This window comes from Perognathus longimembris, chromosome 23 (assembly GCF_023159225.1).
Source record: "Perognathus longimembris pacificus isolate PPM17 chromosome 23, ASM2315922v1, whole genome shotgun sequence".
In the NCBI taxonomy this organism is placed as follows: domain Eukaryota; kingdom Metazoa; phylum Chordata; class Mammalia; order Rodentia; family Heteromyidae; genus Perognathus; species Perognathus longimembris.
The window spans coordinates 21533821-21548902 of NC_063183.1; the positions used below are offsets into that span (position 1 = coordinate 21533821).

The 15082-nt window shown below is 43.8% G+C and overlaps 1 protein-coding gene and 1 long non-coding RNA gene across 2 annotated transcripts in view; both read left to right on the forward strand.

The window, feature by feature from the left end:
* Positions 1–15082, forward strand: part of Rora (RAR related orphan receptor A) — a 711223-nt gene that overhangs the window by 36200 nt on the left and 659941 nt on the right. The window lies entirely within an intron of this gene.
* Positions 11596–13008, forward strand: LOC125341003. The gene is made up of 3 exons (XR_007208855.1): positions 11596–11934; positions 12849–12851; positions 12970–13008. It is a non-coding gene; the product is annotated as an uncharacterized LOC125341003 (long non-coding RNA).

The window sequence follows — 15082 nt, forward strand, 5'->3', positions numbered from 1 at the left end:
CACTGGTAGTGGTCAATTACCAGTGGCGTAAACTGTACAAGGGTAGAGATACAGATGGGAAACAGAATGTACTTGTTTGTTGTTGTTTTTTTTTTTTTTGGCCAGTCCTGGGCCTTGGACTCAGGGCCTGAGCACTGTCCCTGGCTTCTTCCCGCTCAAGGCTAGCACTCTGCCACTTGAGCCACAGCGCCGCTTCTGGCCGTTTTCTGTATATGTGGTGCTGGGGAATCGAACCTAGGGCCTCGTGTATCCGAGGCAGGCACTCTTGCCACTAGGCTATATCCCCAGCCCCTGTTGTTTTTTTTTTTATGCTGCTCTTGTGATTTTGAGATAGGGTCTCACTGTGAAGCTCACACTTACCTCTCACTCACTAAGGAGCCTAAACTGGCCTTGAACTTGTGACCCTTCGGCTTCTGTCTCTAAACTGCAGGCATGCATCTCCATGTCTGGCTAAGATTATATGTTGGTAGATGATAAGTAGTGGGAAAGGAGGTTATACAGGTAGACTGGAACCAGGCTGTATTGGAACTCTTAAACACCATGTTGAGGACAACTTTGCATTTTCTTTCATTAGAACATATACAGCTCTGGGCAGATCTGCACACCTCTGAACCCGTGAGTCAGGCATAGACCTCTAGTGGCCAAAAGAGTTACTGCCATGCTTATTGCATCTTGCTAAGTGCACCACTCTACTAAGCTTAGCTATATTGTCAGTTGAAAGCACATTGTCAGTAAAATTCAGAGCAGTGTGGCTGGAATCATACAGTTCAAGAAATTACAGAATGCATTTTAATAAAAGCACCCAGGGACTGTTTAGTGAGGAAGAACCTCTGTCCATCCTAAATACATCACCATCTTACAACACATCATAATTGGTGATGTTGAAATAACAGTATTTGCATGTGTGTATGTGTGTGCGCACGTGTGTGTGCATGTGCACACACATGCGGGTGCATGCATATTGATACTAGTGCTTGGACTCAGGGCCTTACACTCTTGCTTAGCTTATTTGCTCAAGGCCTGCACTCTACCACTTGAACCACACTTCTACTTCGAGCTTTTCCCCAGATTAATGGAAATGAGAGACTTATGGATTTTTCTGCCTGGGCTGGCTTTAAACCAGGATCCTCAGATCTTAGCCTCTTTAGTAGCTAGGTAAGTGTGAGCCACCAATGCCCGACTTAATTAACGATATTGTTATTAACAACAGCAGCAGCATAAGAAGGCCTAATATTTTTTTGCCTGGCACTGTGCTAATCATTTTCTATGTATCATCTTATTTAATTCTTAGATTCCTTCTGTGAGCATGGTATTTCGATTTTCCCTGTATTGAAAAAGTGCAAACTGTGGCAGAGAGAGGTTAATTAACTTGCTCAAGGTCACACAGTTGGAAATTGTATAACTGGAAACATACACTATGGTCCTGTCTGTGCTCTAATATATACTTATATACTCTTACCCTTTCCTAACCCCCACATCTTAGGTCATTGTGAACCCCCTTTTAGCAACACACAGATACAGCCAATGCTGCCCGTAATCATGGTAACCATAAGATGAACAGGCTGGGCTGTCTATGACATCATGGAGGAATATAACAACTTCCAACAATGTGCTTTAAGATGTCATTGTACATCTTAAATCAAGGAATCTGCAGTGGCTTGCTCATATTTTCAGCCTCCCCCTGCCACATACCAAATGCCATTTTTTTTCCTTCCTTAGGGATTGGGAAAGGCACCAGAGCTCACCTCTGTCAAAGGCATTCCATTACCTTCTGCTCTAGAACCTGGAGCAATCGCATCAGTGCTCCTATTGGTTCACCCTGGATGGAGCATACTTCTCCTGGACATTCCTTATTAGCCTTGGCCTTGCTGTAAGAACAAGTGAAGGCCAACTAGAGGTGTGGTTTATAGACCCACAGTCACCAGGTGCTGGTAGCTCAGACCTATAAACCTAGTTACTCAGGAGACTGAGATCTGAGGATCAGAGAGTCCAAAGCTAGCCTAGGCAGGAAAATCCATGAGACTCTTATCTCCCATTAACCAGCAAAAAGCCAAAGTAGAGCTGTGGCTCATGGTAGAGTGACAGCCTTAAGCACAAAAGAGCTATACAAGAGTAAGTGAACTCACTCAAGTAAGGCCCCAAATTCAGCACACAACACACACACACACAAAATATAGTGTGATTTTATGAATGGGTATAACTTAAGCAGAGCTGAGATGAAGAGAAACATTTTAGAATGACAGGAATGAAAGTATAAGGACAAGAACTTGGCTTAATATGTTCAGGAATGAATAAAACAACGTAAGGTTGGAGTAGATGATTCTTAGGGTACTGCAGGAAGAAATGTAGGGAGATAAAAAGTTTGAGGGTTGGGAATGTAACTTGGTGGTAGAGTGCTTGCCTAGCATGCACAAAGCCCTGGGTTTGATTCCTCAGCACCACATAAACAGAAAAAGCTGGAAGTGGTGCTGTGGCTCATGTGATAGAGTGCTAGCCTTGAGCAAAAAGAAGCCAAGGACAGTGCTCAGGCCCTGAATCCCAAGCTCCAGGACTGGCAAAAAAAAAAAAAGTTGGAGAGAAGCCACGCACCAGTGGCTCACACCTGTAATCCTAGCTACTCAGGAGGCTGAGATCTGAGCATCATGGTTCAAAGCCAGTCCAGTCATGAAAGTCTGTGAGACTCTTATCTCTAACCACCAAAAAGCTAGAAGTGGAGCCATGGCTCAAGTTATAGAGTGCTAGCCTTGAGCAAAAAGTTCAGGGACAGAGCCCAGACCCTGAGTTCATGCCCCAGGTTCAGCATACACACAGAGAAGAAGTCAGGAGAGGGGATATGGGCTGTAGGGCCTAGGGGGTCATTCAAGTTTCCATACTCAGCATGTAATAATCACTGATAGTACTAACAACCAGTGACCAGACACTGCCATAGATACCCAGCCCATCTGACTTCATACAACGCCCCTGGCAGCAGGAATTAGCTCCTTCCTTCATTCTCTGTAGCGTGCACTCCCATTTGAAGGGCCTGACTCCAGTTCCTTGATAGCCTGAGGCTCAGACTTGAGGTGTGGCTCAGCACATCAGGGCCCAGCATTCCTTCATTCATCCCATAAATCATTATTCAGTACTAACCAAGGAAAAACAATAGGCTAGTTCACTGACTTCGGCTCTTGTGGAATTGTCAGCCACTGTGCATGGTAATCGGCACCTCTATTTCCAAGTAGATGAGGCTGGGCCCAAGTGCTGAATTGTAAAGGTCCCCAGATACCAGGCACTTGTACCCTTAGTTTTGTAGCATGTGTGTCTGTGTAGGTCGATATTATATCATCTTTGGCTGCATATTTAGATATTTTTACCTATCACTTTGAGAAGTCTGGACCCTTCCTTGTCTGGTTGGCAAAGGAGCAACCCAGACTAATTTTCCTTGAATAGCACAAGCCAGTATAACATGTCACTTTTCAAATAAAACACATTAATTCACAGAATGACTATTTTATGGTGAAGAGCCGCCTGTCTAAATGAGTGGAATTACAGGCCAATGGTCAAGTCCTCTGCATTATTCCCATGACCTCCTCAATAAATCACAATTGCTGAAACTACAGGTTAGCTCTTACTTAAATAGCAACTGTGTTGGCTAATGGGGACTCCCGTGCTATGTGACGAGTTTACCCAATGTGTGCTGAGGAGAGCCATGGAGAGTTCTCCAAAACCTGCGCACATCCCCCGGCTGTCCGTGTAAGCCTTGTGGACAGTGGACACCATTGAACAAGGGCTTTAGGCTGAATGTGGTTTGTAGCTGAAAACCTCATTGCAGGCAGCCTTTTCTGAGGGACGAGGTGCTTGCATAGTGCTAGTATTTGGCATGTAGACCCAGAGCACTCTGCAGACCTGGTTTTTATAGGTTGGGGATTTCAGGACAGATGACAACTATAGGATAAGGCAAAGTAGAGCCATCCAGAGCCCAGTAGGCCCCTTAGGTCTTGGTAATGTGCCTTGGGCCCCAGGGTGTGTCCTTGACTCCTGGTATGTGGTGTCTACAATGGGACCACATGGTAGTGTCACCAGTTTGCACAGTGACCAGATAAACAGACCCTGTCTCCATCCACCTGAAGTAGAGGAAGGATAGAGGAGAAAATGAAATTTAAAAAAGAAAAGCTTCAAAGTATTGGGCTTAGACCATCCTAAGAAATCCTGTAGTCCATCTTGTGGTATCCTGGGACATCTTTGGATGAAGAAAGGGGCTGGCTGGCTGGTATGGACATCCTCCTGTTTCATTCATGACCACCAGGAGGACCAATTTCTTTTTATTTACTTATTGTTAGAAGGAAGGAAGATGGCAGCATGGATGTGTTTCTTCCTTGAATAACTATGGATGTGCAAAGTAAGAGTACGGGTAAATGGTTCCTAAACATGTGAGTCTATACTGTGCCCCGAAGTGTACTAGGGGCTGCTTCATTGCAGTGAGCCCATCCAGCATGCTAATGATCTGAGGAAATGACCATGGTTTCTATTCTTAGAGGAAGAAACAAAGGGTCAGAGCTTTGCCCAGAAACACAGCCGTGAAATCAACACGGCCACAAAGGTCCCTTCCACTCTAAAGAGTATGTTCCGTTCTCTACCCAATATCACTTCCCATGTGAAAAGCTAGATCTATGAATTATCTCCCTGGTAATTTAGTCTTTGTTTATAGATCATTAATTTATCTGCCGAAAGGCTAAGAATCCCAGCTTATGAGTTATTGAAAATCAATCCTTTCTTTTTTTTTTTTAAAGGAAAGTCAGTGGGGAAATAGGATTCATATATACAAACAAAATGACTTATACTTTATCGAAATCACATGTGAAATTACATATAGGCACAAACAAGCATTCTGTAACATGGCCATTTCATGATAGGTTCTTGAATTGTGTGTGTGTGGGGGGGAGTATGTATGTGTCTTCATGTGTATACATGCACCAGGGCTTAAACTCAAGGCTGCACATTTCTACTTGTATTCTTCGCTCAAGGCTGGTGCTCTACAATTTGAACCACACCTCTACTTCCAGGATTTCGCTGCTTAATTGGAAAGAAGAGTATCTTAGATTTGTCTGCCTTGGTTAGCTTTGAACTGCAGACTATAGGGCCTGCCCAGACTAAAATATCTCTTGTCTGGCCCCTTAGAACATATTTCCCTAACTTTGCTCTAGTCTAGAAGGATCTGGCAGAAAACAGATGTATAGGCAGGAAACTCCTTCAAAGCACCAGCAAACTTGGGGTTAGGCTATCCAGAATACTAGAACATCACAGGAAACACACAAACAGGTGTATGGAGTCCACCCTGGTGGCTCAGACCTATAGGTACTTCAGAGGCAGAGATTGAGGGAGCACAATCCGAGGCCAGCAGAAGCCATGAGAAGCTTGTGAGGCCCCATCTCAACCAGGGCGGAGGGTAGGGGATGATGTCTATCATCCTAGCTATGGAAGTACAATAGCTGGGTACAGTGGTATATGCTTGTCACCCCCAGCGACATGAAGAACACAAGTAGGAGAATCACAACCTAGGCTCACCCTGGGTGTAAAAGAAGACTTTACCTCAACCATAACCAACCTAAAAGGAGGTTGGAGATGTGGCTCAAGAGGTTGAGTCCCTGTCTAGCAAGTGTGAGGTCAGTTCTCAGGTACCACCAAACCACCACCAACAAAAGTCAGAGAGAGAAAGATCACACAGTAGTCAGGGTCCTTGGTCTTGTAGAGAGAGGAGGAAGTTCTGGTTCAACCAAGCACAGAGTTCAGGGTTGAATTGTGGGACTTCCTTTGAAGTCCCGTGTTGGGCCAAGTGCAGAAAGATGTGTCATTCACAACTTGAGATGTCAAGCAGCTCTGTCCTTTCCTGTATGGCACGCTTTCCAGAGGGCCCCCCCCCCAACCCCCAGGGTGCATCTGGGGAAGCCACCAGATAAACCACAATTCCTACCAACAGTGCGGGCTTGTAAACTTTTTTTCCCCCCCTCTTCCTTTTATGCCTGTGGTGATAAACATATGCTTTGAAGCATGAGATTTGATTATCCTGTCTTAGTGCTTATAAATACAAATGTGATTAATGGTCACAGAAAAACAGGTTGACAGTGTAAGACTAATTCTCTGCAGAGAATCTCCCCCACCCCCAAGTTCCCTGTGATGCAAGTGTACCTCACAGAGGTCTTGGTGGTTGGTGTGGATGGGGAGGTGTCCACCTCCCCCCACCATGTCCCCTTTTCTGGCTCTTAGTTTTCCCCTCCATTCTCCTGGGAGACTCTTCCTCCTCCATCATTACAATTAGTAGATTTTCCCCTGGAGAGCTACCTGGGGTAAGTGCCCGAGTCTCTTTGTCAGGCCATTAATAGTCCGGAACTCTGCGGAAAGGCATTTGGCTGGCTTCTTCTCTCCCCACTTGGGCCTGGCGGGCCGCCTGTACGTGTTGGGGGAACAAACACAACCTCACTCTGGACAATTTGTATTTTCGTCGTGACGGGGCTATTCTCTTCTCTCCTTCTGTCATTTCGCATTAAGGACCTGCCACTAATAAAACTAATTAATAACTGCTGGCTCGATGTGGAAATCGCCCAGACTTCTTAAACCTGGCACACTGCCACCATTGCTTTTGAAAGAGGCACTTCATCTTTGTCATGGACAGGATGAATATTTCTCCACACTTCTAATTGGACAAAGTGCCTTTCAAACTCGCTGGCATTTCAGAGAGCAGATAAGTAGTTTGTGTGCTCTCCTGATACATCTATCCGCCTCTCAGCTGCCTCCAGGCACAGCTGAGGAGCCTGGCTCAGAACTTTTCTCTCTCCTTAAGTGACCCCTGGCCTCCCCTCTGACCTCTGACCCCCAGAGAGAAGGTGCTTAGGAGCAAGCAGAACAGTCAACTTCTGCAGATCCTCAGCATGAAGGAGTGACTCCTGTGTTTGGAGAGCTACACCGTGGGCTGACAGGAAGAATCGAGTGGATTCTGGGTCAAAATCTACAAGGGAAAGACTTACCTTTTTTTTCATTTTTGGTGTTGGTACTGAAACTTGAACTCAGGGCCTGGAGGCTGCCCCTTGCCTTCTCTTACTCAAAGCTAGTGCTCTACTACTTGAGCCACAGCTCCACTTCTGGATTTTTTTGCTAGATAATTAGAGATAAGAGTCTCAGGGACTTCCCAACCTTGATTGGCTTCAAACTTTGATCCTCATATTTCAGTCTCATGAGTAGCTAGGACTATAAGATTGAGCCACATCTGCAATCTTCTTTTTTTTTTTTGGCCAGTCCTGGGCCTTGGACTCAGGGCCTGAGCACTGTCCCTGGCTTCTTTTTGCTCAAGGCTAGCACTCTGCCACTTGAGCCACAGCGCCACTTCTGGCCAGTTTTCTGTATATGTGGTGCTGGGGAATCGAACCCAGGGCCTCGTGTATACGAGGCATGCTCTCTTGCCACTAGGCCATATCCCCAGCCCCCTTACTAGATTAAACTGGCATCATTCACAACCTGCTCTTCTAGTTGCCTGATTTCAGCTACTCTCCTCTTAATGAGCATCAGTGCTCACAGGGGAGAAAGCAGAAGGTGAAATACACAAGTCAGTATCACTCATTTTGCTTCAGAGGCTCAGCCCAGTCATTGTCAGCAGATAATCTCTTAATACTTAGCATAGGCTGAGGCTCTGTTTCTAGAGGGACATGACCAAACTTACAAGCTCATTGACACAGTAGAAAGGATCTTCAGAATGACTTTGAAGGCTGTGTTCATCTGCCTCAACAGTGCACCTGTCTGTCACCTTGGTCAGTTCTTGAGTGGTAGGAGTCATAGAGTGGGCATGACAATCTTTGATTCAGCAAACCATCCTTGCATTCCACACACAATCCCATAGGAATAGCCAGGAAGATGGATGTATATGCAGATATTAAAATCTAGTGTTGCAAGTACGGATATATAGTTGCATTCCAGGCATATAAATGCCAGAAAGCAGGAAGTGATTGCTTCTGAAGCAAGGAAGCAGCTACAGAGGGGGAAGTCTAAGGGATGGTTCCTGGAGGAAGTAATGTGGTACCTGAAGTTTGAGAACAGGGTTGGGCATTTTGAAGCCTCAGAAGGAGGTAGGGACCAGTCTAGGGAGCAGTACAGAGAGATTTACTCTGTGCTCAATCTGGAAGGACAGCTTGTGGGTCTGGGTTAGGTGCTATGAGGAGATAGCATTATAGCTGCAAACACAGCACTGGTGTTTTACCTTGAGGGAAAGGGAAGATGGGGGAGGATTATGAAATGCACAGAATGCATGAGTCTTATCTGTGGAAGCAGATGCATTTCTAATGTCAACTGTTAGGAGATACATTCTTGAGTTTTGTGCATGTAGGAATTGGGCTTCAGTAGTGAGGGTTCTTAATCAGCTCTATCTAGATGATGAGCAGGTCACTGTCTCAGAACCTATTCCAGAATCCAGAGTTCCAGCCACATCATAGTTCTCTTGTCTCCTCTAAGTTCCAACAGACAGTTCCTTAGCTTTCTTTGCTTTTTTTTCTGGGCTGGACCCTTGTGAAGACCACTAGTGAGGTAGCTAATAGCAGGTTCCTTGTGTTTTAGTATTTTCTACTTGTTAAATAGAAGTCATGGATTTTTTTTTTTTAAAGAATGCCACAGAGGTGACATCCCTTCCTATATCATCACACCATTAACATATTGTATCACAGGACACTGATCTTTCCCATTTCTGGTAGTAGGAACATCCTTTTTCCTTTTTTTTTTTTCTTTTGAACATTCTTCTTGTAATTAAGGTGGCATTGGCTAGATATCCATATAAAGTCATGGACTTTCCTGTTGCCTTCAAGCAACACTTTTGGGATTTACACTGAGGTCAATAAAGTATTCCACTCTTCCTTAAACTTGTACACGGGCCACTTTCCAAGTGTCCCTGACTTGCCCCTGATAGGAACAGCCCTGCTGTTTCACTGTGACACTGATTTCCATCCTCTTGTGAACATACACACACACACACACATATACACCACACAGACACATACACATACTTACATAGACACAGAGACATATACACTCACACACACACACACACACACACACACACACACTCACATATACACCTTGCAATGTTTCCAGCATGATCTTGGCAAGTGTAAAGCATTGAGTGAGGAATGGGACCTGTAATTTGTGGCCCCGTGTTTGCTTCCTGGGACTACGGAGCTGTGTGGCCTGGGCCAGGAACTTCGCTTCACTGGATCTCAGTTTTCCTAACATGGACATGGTTAGGTAAGTCAGTTCCTGAGGTTATAGTCAGCAATAACAGTCTGTGATTTCACACGCTGAGGTTTCTGCAGGGCTAGGGCTGTACCTCTAATGAAGGAAACCGAGTTATAATGGGAGAAAAGAAACAGCTCTGAGGGGTTGTCTGAGTGTTTATGACCTTGGAGCTTTTGATAATAGAGCTATCGGATGAGGGCGGTTTGAATCAGTCTAATGAATGAGAACTAAATTACTATTTTCAATGTCTAACAAAAGGATACACATCCAATTATTTTGGATGGTTGTAGGCGTTGGGCAAGATCTTATGCTTCAAGATCTTTCCAATCTGTAGCTTTTCATCAGATTAGATTGCCTTTAGTTACCCAATCTCAGGTCTCCACTCCAGCGCCGTCTTTACTCCAGTGACATGCCACACTGTCTCTCTCTCTCTTCTGTTCAGCACACTCTGACATCTTGCCCTGGGTGGATTATAGGATGCCTAATTCTTACCACAGCCATTCTTCAAGCCAAACATGGAGATGACTTACTTTTCTTTGTTGCAGCTAATCACAGACCCATGAATTCTTCCCTTGTCCTGCTAATGAAAATGGCTTGTTCTTTGCTAATAGGCACATGTCCCCCCTACCCCCCTCAAAAGGTGACAGCACATCTGATTGCTTCTGGAGGATGAATTTCCTGCCTCCTTTGACATGGCACAAGCATTCCACATTGTCACATTGTCCCCTTTCTTCAGTCCTTTTTTGCTAATTGACTTGTTTTCGCTTCAGCATGCTTTGATGCCTCTTGAGCTTTTACTTGGTTTAATTTATCATTTAAGATCCATGCCTAGTCCATGTGTCATTTGTGTCCTTTCGGAAGTCAGAAAGGAGTTAGCTAAAGGCTTTCCTGGGGGATAGGTTTCAGGAGGGGGGCTCCCTGGGCGGGCTGCCCTTCATTCCCAAACATGGAAAACTAGCTCCTATGGCTAGGACACTCGTGCTGTGTTTCTAGGTGGACTAGAAACACACCATATTCCTAGTAGGGCTGGAACCAAATGAAATGTCCCCACTCACTTGGTATTTCATTGCTTCTTAAATAATCCTGTTGACAGTGATCTGTCACATGTCTGTAACCTGGCCAACGAGAGTTTTGTGAACTTTTCAGGCAAACAGGGAACCTCAACGAGACGCATTATGTGTTGTTGTAGATGTATACACAGTGGACAGAGATATGACAGAACTTTATAACTTTCTCGGGAAAGAAGACTTCAAGGGAAGCTTTTTCAAAGAGATCTTGTCCAGAGTGATGAGTAAGACATTACAAGAGGAAAATTGGGAGAGGAAAGATGCCTGTGGGATGCAAGTGAACTGGTAGTGGGGTGACAAGCGATGAGCTGTGTGGGGTATTGGAGGATGTGAAATAGCCTGTGTATTAACACTCAGATAACCCTTTCAAGGACATGCTCTCGGAATTCATGGAGAGTGGTGTTGTTTCTCTGCAGTGAGGCATAAATGGTGATAGATGGATCATTTAGAAGCTAGTTGCACATTATCTTGAAACCATATTGCCTTGGCATCACTAATGTAATAATTGTGTTAGTTTTCTCATCTTATAATCTTTTAAAAAAAATCACATGGTTCAAAACCCATCTAGGTAGGAAAGTCTGTGAGACTCTTATCACCAATTAGCCACCAAAAAGCCAAAAAGAGGAGGTGTGACTCAAATGGTAGAGTATCAGACTTGATTACAAAAAGCCAGAAGTGGAGCAGTGACTCGAGTGGTAGAGAACTATCCTTGAGTGCAAGAGTGCGAGGCTGAGTTCAAGCCATCGTGCTGGCAAAAAAAAAAAAAAAAAAAGATACGAGCTTTTGTTCAAGGTGAGCTATAGTTATTACTATTTGCCTTCTTCACACAAAAAATGGAGAGCAACTTTTGAAAATATATTGATTTTAAAATGAAAAACTTCTGCATTCCAACATTAATAAAAAAAATTATACCTGTTTCCAAAAACAAAACCAGTTAGAAGACTAGCATTTTTTCTTTAACTTTTGCAAGTCTCTTTTTATGTGCAGCTTTACAGAAGACAGCTGGGCCTTTGGCTTTGCTTCTGCATTCAGTCTGTTGCAATGTTACACATAGTGCCTTAGTGTGGCCTCTAGAAAGTGCATTTATTTATTTATTTATTCATTCATTCATTCATTCACTTTTCAGGTACTGGGGCTTGAATTCAAGTCCCAGACACTGTCTCTGAACTTTTTTGCTCAAGGCTAGTGTCCTGCTACTTGAGCCACAGCTCCACTTCTGGCTTTTTGTGGTTTATTGGTGATAAGAATCTCATGGACTTTCCTTCAGGGCTGGCTTTGAACCTCAATCCTGAAATCTCAGCCTCCTGAGTAGCTAGGATGACAGTGAGCCACTAGTGCCCAGCACTATTTCTTACAAGTATTGTGGTAAAGATACTTTCGATCTTCCCTTGAGGAGTCTCGGGAGCTTTTGGGGCCCACGGACTTTAGATATACCAAAATGTTTCTTTTCCCACTGGAAGACATTTCATGGGCTGGAGGTGTAGCTCAGTGTAAGACTTGCATTTGTAAGACCCTGGATTTGATTCCTAATATGGCTCAATAAATAAATAAATGGATTTTCCAAAGGGCTAAGGACATAGCTCAATTGTAGACTGTCTGCCGTACCTAGCATACCCCAGTCTCTAGCCCCACAGAAGTAAAAATAAAACAGAACAAAAAGTTCTTTCCAAAGTTATGTAACCTGTAGAGCTAGCCAGTCAAGAGCTAGCAGAGCTAGCTGTGCCATTGGTCATTGCGTTGCTTCTATTTGTTCAGCAGGTGCCTCTTGGCAGGTTTTGGCTTGCCAATCCCATGTAAGAAGTGGCATCATTATCTGTTATTTCTTCATACTGAAGCTCTTTGAAGAAGCATTTTACACTGATAGCTTATTTTAGAGTTAAACTAATCAAAATATCAAAAAGCTTTTCCTCTGATACATTAGAAGTATTTTAATAGTCACATTAAGTACCACTATTTTCCAATATCCATGAGACAAATAGGTCTGTGTATTCTAATAAAATTGATATATTTATCCACACTCGCCAGCTCATAAATGGAATTTGATCACTTTCAGATTATATTTTGAAATATTTAGGGCAGTGTATTTAGAATGTTTTGAAAGTTAGTGGGGGGAAAAAGATGAAAGACTTGTAATTTCCTTGGATTCAAATAATTCAAGTTGAAAGCTGCTGTACTCAATTTTCCTTGCCTTCTGTTGGTTGGTTTGGGATTTTTTTTTTCTTGGCCTAAGATGGAATATTTTGCCTCATTTTAGAGATTCAGGATATATCTAGCTTTTAAAGTAATAACCCAGATTTAGAGTTGAATGGCTTCAGAATCATGAGGATTTTGAAAAACATACATTTATTTATTGCTCTTTAAAAAAAATCCATTAATAGAGAATTAGAATAATTTAAGCATATTTCCATTTGGGGTGTTCTTACCATCTTTCTTAAGGCCAAGACTAAAAAAATGAAAAGAAGATTTTTTTCTTCTCTTCCTTATTCTCTTCTTCTTATAGAAACTTTCTCCTTTCTTCTTTTCTTTTCTAAGAAGGTCTACATTATTCTTCTCCCCTGCCCAAAGTTGAAAGTCCTAACTGCTCATGAAAATGCAAACCCTGGGGCTGGGGATATGGCCTAGTGGCAAAGAGTGCTTGTCTCGTATACATGAGGCCCTGGGTTCAATTCCCCAGCACCACATATGCAGAAAATGGCCAGAAGTGGCGCTGTGGCTCAAGTGGCAGAGTGCTAGCCTTGAGCAAAAAGAAGCCAGGGACAGTGCTCAGGCCCGGAGTCCAAGCCCCAGGACTGGCCAAAAAAAAAAGAAAAGAAAAAAGAAAATGCAAACCCTGTTGAGTTGTGTGGAAATGGGCCTTCCTGCTGACAACAGTATTTTACACATAGGTGTGAACATATAAGCAGTCACAAATTAGTCTTGGGCTCACTTATTTCTAGGACCAATAGAGTGATTTGCAAACTTCCCTTTTCAAAACAAACTCTGGAGTGTGTAGGCTGCACAAATGACAAATATATTCAGAGGTGTAAAACATTTCGGGTGAGAGCCATACACCTATCAGAATTCTTCAGATTAGATTTCCTGGAACCTAAGACAATATTACTTTTTTGGGGGAGGGGGAGGCCTGAGAATCTGGTAATGGGGCTTGAACTCAGGGTCTGGGCATTATCCTTTGGCTTTTTTGCTCAATCTCTACCACTTGAACCACACACTCCCACTTGTGGCTTTTCTGTAATTAATTGGAGCTCAGAGTCTCATGGACTTTCCTGCCCAGATTGGCTTTGAACCTCCATCCTCAGTTCTCAGCCTCCCGAGTAACTAGGATTACCGGCATGAGCCACAAGCACCCAGGCTTCATTTGTTTGATTGTCATTAGGGTATGATAAATCACCCAAGAGGGTGGATAAATCTGACTGTCTACCATGAAGAGAATATTGGAAAGTGCTTGCAAACTTTACAGTGTAGAGCAGCATACCTAGGAATATATTTGACATATGCTACTTGATACAAGTTTGAAAAGAAAAACATGTGGGTGTATTTCCCATTTTGGTGAAAGACGGGATGTGCAGATGTTTGCAGGCATGTGTGAATGAATATAGGAGCAGTGTCATGATGTACACCAGCAATCTTTAGGGAAGGGTGTCGCTTTATTTTTCATGTATGTATTTTCCATACATACCCTTAGTGGCTTACCTCTGCAGTGACCCCCTTTTCTTCTGTGATTGAGAAAATAAAAATTCTTGTGCAGAGCTAGAAGCCTGGACACACATTGACTTTCCTGGGCCTCAGATTGCCCATCTCAAAGTGAGAGAATGAGATTTGGGGAAATCTCCCCAGTCTCTTTGGCCTTCCCATTTTGCACAAGTCTGAGACCCTGTGCCTGTGACACAGGCACACTGGACCTGAGCCAGGCAGCCATCATTCTGCTTCCTAAATATGAGCTCAGCATTTTCAGGACCATGGACACAGCCTTGAAGGCAACTTCAGTTAACAGTGCTATCTGTAACCCACCTTTCCCTGGAGAGCTTTCAGGTCTAGACAGGCTGAGTTCACAGGGTGCAAAAACCATGTTCTCTGAAATAGTATTTTCCAGCCAGCCAGAGCATAGAGCCAGAGTCGTCCCTTCTTCCACTTGATTAAAATACTAATCGCCTTATTTTAAAGTTAGCAAAGGCATGGGCCTGGCACTCAGGCAGATCTGGATTCAAACCCCATTCTTGGGATCCGTGCAGCTTGAGTGTGTGTGTGTGGGGGGGGAGGCGAGTTAGTTAACCTTTTAGAGCTGAGCTATACCATCTAGAAATGGGTGATGCTAGCATCTCAGAAGGGTTTGGGGGGGGGATTAGGTGTTTTGCAGAGAGTTGATAGGGTTCCCTTGGTGCAGACTGATCAAGGGAGATGAGCTGCAGTGGGAGAGCAGATCGCCAAGGAGCAGGTGCAAGGTAGGAACACAGGATCCCACATGAGGCTCACGCAGGCTTGGGAGGGCTGAATCAGGTGCAGACAGCACTGGCTAATGATTACAAATGCAGATATTAAACCCTTTTTGTCAGTTGGTGATGGGAAGTTTGATCACAGCAATAGACAAGATCCTGAGAAGCTTGTATGCATTGTTAATGCTAGATCACATTTTGAAGGGAGGAAATGAGACATCATTTTGAATTTGTGTATATCCATCCCCCCCCCCCCCGCCACCATGTTTCTTTCTCTCAATAGCAGCAGTAGCTTGCCTGATAGGGAGAAGTCTGTTTCAAGGACAGTGGTTATCC